Source organism: Oncorhynchus nerka, linkage group LG20, assembly GCF_034236695.1.
Source record: "Oncorhynchus nerka isolate Pitt River linkage group LG20, Oner_Uvic_2.0, whole genome shotgun sequence".
Lineage (NCBI taxonomy): Eukaryota > Metazoa > Chordata > Actinopteri > Salmoniformes > Salmonidae > Oncorhynchus > Oncorhynchus nerka.
In genome coordinates this window covers 90,395,880-90,402,725 of record NC_088415.1, presented here as the reverse complement: position 1 = coordinate 90,402,725, position 6,846 = coordinate 90,395,880, and positions in this window count along the sequence as shown.

Here is a 6,846-nt window from a genome sequence, read left to right as displayed (position 1 = left end):
TTGACCTACTGGTTCCATGTAAATCTCAGACTGGGAACAATGTGATCTCCCGCTATCTGCAAGTTTGGCCAATGGCATAACACCTCATTGACATGTAAATTCAACCAACCAATCTGAATACATAAACGTCGTAATGCATATCTCTGAAGAGTCTAGTAGAAGCAAAACCAACCCTGTTACACTACCCCAGCATGTTGACTGAATAGTGTGTCTGTCAGGGTGTTGGGTACACGGACTTTAAAATGACAAGTTTTCACCGTATAAATAAAGACTTGTAGTTTGAAGATTTCTTATTTGAATTTGATTGTTACAGTGAATGGTACTACAACACAGGTTTAAAGGTGTAATGAATGGTACTACAACACAGGCTTAAAGGTGTAATGAATGGTACTACAACACAGGCTTAAAGGTGTAATGAATGGTACTACAACACATGCTTAAAGGTGTAATGAATGGTACTACAACACTTGCTTAAAGGTGTAATGAATGGTACTACAACACAGGCTTAAAGGTGTAATGAATGGTACTACAACACAGGCTTAAAGGTGTAATGATGGTTTCACAAAAGTGTTATGAGCCCCTACGAATAAAGTGTTACCAAAAGAACCACTAATTCTGAAACAATTAATTTGTTTCTCCAAATTGGAGATTACATGTGAGATGTATCCTTAACATTATATATACTTCTGAGTTTTGTAGTTGTTAAAAGAGATAGGTTCTTGGTATCAAATCAACACTTCTTTTTTTCAAGTCAATCATTTTACAGCTTTTAATATCTATGGTATATGTTCTGTCAAACATCTACAATCAATGGTTGTGTAAAAGTTATTTCAAATTGGTTCAGATGAATTAATGTGTTATTCTGATTATTTCAGGTGCAGCGTCTCATTCCATCCCCCTACGAGCAAAATGAAGATGTCACAACGTTCTCCCAAATTATTAGCAACAATGTGACAATGTCCTGTATTAATAAAGTCACTGTTGGAAACATCATAGGGGGCGTTGCAGGAGACACATGATGAGTAGGCAAACAATCTTTTAATTTCTTAGGCTATGCTATTCTCATCTCAGCAGTCGGGGCTTATTGTTTAAAGCCTTTGAAGTGATTGAGTATCGGCCAACTCTTCCAAACAGCTGCCACAGCATATTTTCTAGACACGTTTTTGTGGGTAGAGAGAGTCTTCGTACAATGAAGGTTATTAAAAAGGAGTTCATGACATTAAAGGTATTTTAATGGGCAGGAGTGTAGATATCTTACATGATATTTAACCACTTGTCATTGTATCTGCAGGACATGTTTCTCTTAGATCCACAGTTGGGTATAAGCTTTGCTTAGAATCAGTTTACCAAGTCCTCAACTTAACCATTAAGGTGGAAATTACAAAGCAGATCTTAGATCATTTGATTAGCTGAATCAGCTGTGATAGAGCTGACACACCTGATTGGTTTGAATCAGGACTATGAGGAGTTGATTCGCTGAATCAGCTGTGATAGAGCTGACACACCTGATTGGTTTGAATCAGGACTATGAGGAGTTGATTCGCTGAATCAGCTGTGATAGAGCTGACACACCTGATTGATTTGAATCAAGACTATGAGGAGTTGATTCGCTGAATCAGCTGTTATAGAGCTGCTGTGGAACAAAAGTCTGTACACCTTGCTGCTGCCCAGAACCGTGATGGTAACATCATAAGGACATCAACGATATCCCAGAGTGTCAAACCCTGATGCTATTGTTAACCACCAGCTGTCCAGAACGGTTGTCAAACCCTGATGCTGTTGTTAAATTCCAGCTGACAATAACTGTGCTATTGTTATCGAGAAGGACCTTCCCAAAGCTACACCACAGGACAGAACTGTCAGGCAAAAGGCCCAGGACCACAGACTAATACGCAGCTACACCACAGGAGAGGACACTCAGATATACACAACAACTGCTGTAGCTACTAACATACTGAACCCCCAGCTAAACGTAAAACATTTATAGTATTCACTCATGACTGTCAGAGATGGATTGATTTCTGACTGAGACACTTATACAAAGAGTTACAATAATACAGACATGAGGAAATAAAAGCATTTTCATGTTTCTCCAGATCAGTGACTGAGATGAAAGTCTTGATTTTAATTATATTTTAATTATACTTCTTCAGTCGGTCAATACAAATGTTATGATCAAAATTATCCAAAATAACTAGAATATGGCATTCACCACCGGCTTCGGTAGCCAACAGAAGGTCACTACTGACTTTCAATAAAACTGCTGCGAAGTGATCGGAAGCCCGACTGGATTTAAAAAAATTAGTTGTTAATTCTCAAATGAGTCAGCAATTGCTTGAAAAAAACTTTTTCTAACATCTTGGATTTAAAAAAAGGAAGCTTAGAGATAGGTCTATAATTACTCAGTGAGGAAGGGGACTAGATTGAGCTTTTTAAGGAGAGGTTGAACAAAACATTTATAAAGTGGGCTGGAACAGAGCCAGAGGTCAGTGAACTATTTTTATTAGCCAATGTTGGTGTCAACAGTAGGCATAACGCCTTGTAGTAGTCTTGTAGGGACCATGTCCAAGGGGCAGGAGGACGTCTTCATGTGAGCAACAGTATCAGGGAGGAAGTAGAAGCAGTAGACGGTCTCAGAGTAGTTGCCTCAAGTGCTTCCTGAACAGAAATGCGGTATGGGACTGGCTACTGTCAATCTGGGATCTAATATTTTCAATATTTTCTGTAAAGAGATCAGGGGTGGAAGCTGGCCAAGCTACAGCAGTGTCTGTCAGACCATCAGACATCCCGAAAATTGGCCTTCTCACAAAAACATTTGTAGCATGCGAAAGGTTTGGCCTACAAACTAATTTGAGACGCATCTGAAGTTGGTAACGCTGATGTGCCAACTTCTGTCTGTAGCATCCGAAACAGGGGAAACATGTGACCCCACTGGGGAAACAATGTGACCCCACTGGGGAAACATGTGACCCCACTGGGGAAACAATGTGACCCCACTGGGGAAACAATATGACCCCACTGGGGAAACAATACGACCCCACTGGGGAAACAATGTGACCCCACTGGGGAAACAATGTGACCCCACTGGGGAAACAATATGACCCCACTGGGGAAACAATATGACCCCACTGGGGAAACAATATGACCCCACTGGGGAAACAATATGACCCTACTGGGGAAACAATATGACCCCACTGGGGAAAGGAGAGACTCTCACAGGACATGATGATGTTCTCCATTTTGTTCTATGACCCCATCAGTGTCACGGGACTCGTCTGAAGGTATCCCATTAAAATGAATGAAAGTATGGAGGTGGGTTTAAATATGGGTTTAAAAAATATGGGTTTAAATATGTGTAAATAATATACATATATCTCCTAGATATAGGACAGACACTTTTTTTCCCATTCATGAATGTTATTCAATGCATTTCTCTGTGCTATAGTAGTGAAGGCCATAAGCAAATATTTATTTTTAATTCCTAAATGGGTCCTAAAATTCTGAATCAAATAGCTAAATTATCCATGGTATGACCATCTTTAAACAATTCCATATGGTACCTTAGTAGAATCAAACCTACATTGCAAGCTCCATGTTCTACTAACCTCCTGAGCTACAGAGGACGTACAATATTATAGTATTTTGCACGTTGTAATACATTATTATAGACATTATACATACAAAACCAGTCAAAAGTTTGGACACACCTACTCATTCAAGGGTTTTCTTTTTTTAAACTATTTTCTACATTGTCAAATAATAGTGAAGACATCAAAACTATGACATAACACCAAAAAAGTGTTAAACTAATTCTTCAAAGTAGCCAACCTTTGTCTTGATTTCTGAATTTCCCTAGAGGCATCAACTCCACCAACTTTAAGCTCTTTTGGAGATCATTCCACATGAGAGGCGCAAATAAACGAAAATGGGATTTACCGGTGGAGATTGAAGGGATTAGTCTCCAGGGTTAGCCATCCCTGAGTCCAGGTCTGGTAACTTCCCTGTCTGAAGGTTAATAATGATCTACGGTGTGGCGGAAGTTTATGCAAGAGGCCTTTATAGACAAAAAGAGCGCAATGCATCGATCTACGCGACTTAAAGGAGGGCCAGCCTACTTGCTGATACCAAATGCAATGATGTTTACTGGACCTATCACATGTAATAAAGTGCAATGATAAACAGTCCAAATGGCTTTAATACAGTGGCGTCTTCATTCATACTACATTGCCATAGCCAATAACCGGAATGAATGTTAACTGAATGGTTTTCTGCTATTTAACAAAAGGCTGATCCCAGAGAAGAGGCCTATTTGAATGAGTACATTTCCGGTGGTGAGAAAAAGTACCCAATTGTCAAACTTGAGTAAAAGTTAAGATACCATTAATAGAAAATGACTCAAGTAAAAGTGAAAGTCGCCCAGTAAAATACTACTTGAGTAAAACTCTAAAAGTATTTGGTTATAAATAAACTTCAGTATCAAAAGTACTTAAGTACTTTTTACCACTGGTTATTTCTTAACTGAGTTGACTAGGAAGTTGTCCCTGAGTGCTTGGTGTGTTCAGTAATAGTTCTATAGCCTTGACCACTATGGCAGCTGTTGTTTCTGTTGGACACTGAGGATACCAGTTTGATTGAAGATGTGATGAAAGGATCTATTTAGTAATGAAATCCACCCCACGAACAGAGCCAATTTCTGAGGGACTGACTGCCATTAACTGTTAAAACTGACATAATATCTGTCAACGTAATTCAGCTACCATCTTAATAATGTTATATGGAATAGATCGTGAAGATTAAGTGAGGTTCATTTGTTGGATCGGAATCAGATTTACTGCATTCATTGGTCTGTGATCTCTGTAAGCTTGTCCTAGTGTAGTAGTTATAATAATGTGGGATACAATTCTCTACACCCTTAGAAAAAGGGTTCATTAGCTGTCCCCATAGGATAAAGAAAAGAAAAGAAAATGTATTTATATAGCCCTTCGTACATCAGCTGATATCTCAAAGTGCTGTACAGAAACCCAGCCTAAAACCCCAAATAGCAAGCAATGCAGGTGTAGAAGCACGGTGGCTAGGAAAAACTCAGTAGAAAGGCCAAAACCTAGGAAGAAACCTAGAGAGGAACCAGGCTATGAGGGTTGGCCAGTCCTCTTCTGGCTGTGCCGGGTGGAGATTATAACAGAACATGGCCAAGATGTTCAAATGTTCATAAATTACCAGCATGGTCAAATAATAATAATCACAGTAGTTGTTGAGGGTGCAGCAAGTCAGCACCTAAGGAGTAAATGTCAGTTGGCTTTTCATAGCCGATGATTAAGAGTATCTCTACCACTCCTGCTGTCTCTAGAGAGTTGAAAACAGCATGTCTGGGACAGGTAGCATGTCCGGTGAACAGGTCAGGGTTCCATAGCCGCAGGAAGAACAGTTGAAACTGGAGCAGCAGCACAGCCAGGTGGACTGGGGACAGCAAGGAGTTCATCATGCCAGGTGGGTCCTGAGGCATGGTCCTAGGGCTCAGGTTCTCAGAGAGAGAGAAAGAAAAAACGAGAGAAAGAGAGAATTAGAGAGAGCATACTTAAATTCACACAGGACACCGGATAAGACAGGAGAAGGACTCCAGATATAACAGACTGACCCTAGCCCCCAGACACATAAACTTCTACAGCATAAATACTGGAGGCTGAGACAGGAGGGGTCAGGAGACACTGTGGTCCCATCCGATCCCCGGATAGGGCCAAACAGGCAGGATATAACCCCACCCACTTTGCCAAAGCACAGCCCCCACACCACTAGAGGGATATCTTCAATCACCAACTTACCATCCTGAGACAAGGCCGAGTATAGCCCACAAAGATCTCCGCCACGGCACAACACAAGGGGGGGTGCCAACCCAGACAGGAAGATCACGTCAGTGATTCAACACACTCAAGTGACGCACCGCTCCTAGGGACGGCATGGAAGAGCGCCAGTAAGCCAGTGACTCAGCCCCTGTAATAGGGTTAGAGGCAGAGAATCCCAGTGGAGAGAGGGGAACCGGCCAGGCAGAGACAGCAAGGGCGGTTTGTTGCTCCAGAGCCTTTCCGTTCACCTTCACACTCCTGGGCCAGACTGCACTCAATCATATGACCCACTGAAGAGATGAGTCTTCAGTAAAGCCTTAGAGGTTGAGACCGAGTCTGCATCTCTCACATGGGTAGGCAGACCATTCCATAAAAATTGAGCTATATAGGAGAAAGCCCTGCCTCCAGCTGTTTGCTTAGAAATTCTAGGGACAATTAGGAGGCCTGCGTCTAGTGACCGTAGCGTACGTGTAGGTATGTACGGCAGGACCAAATCAGAGAGATAGGTAGGAGCAAGCCCATGTAATCCTTTGTAGGTTAGCAGTAAAACCTTGAAATCAGCCCTTGCCTTAACAGGAAGCCAGTGTAGGGAGGCTAGCGCTGGAGTAATAGGATCAAGTTTTTTGGTTCTAGTCAGGATTCTAGCAGTCGTATTTAGCACTAACTGAAGTTTATTTAGTGCTTTATCCAGGTAGCCGGAAAGTAGAGCATTGCAGTAGTCTAACCAAGAAGTAACAAAAGCATGGATTAATTTTTCTGCATCATATTTGGACAGAAAGTTTCAGATTTTTGCAATGTTACGTAGATGGAGAAAAGCTGTCCTTGAAACAGTCTTGATATGTTAGTCAAAAGAGAGATCAGGGTCCAGAGTAACGCCGAGGTCCTTCACAGTTTTATTTGAGACGACTGTACAACCATCAAGATTAATTGTCAGATTCAACAGAAGATCTCTTTGTTTCTTGGGTCCTAGAGCAAGCATTTTGTCCGAGTTTAAAAGTAGAACGTT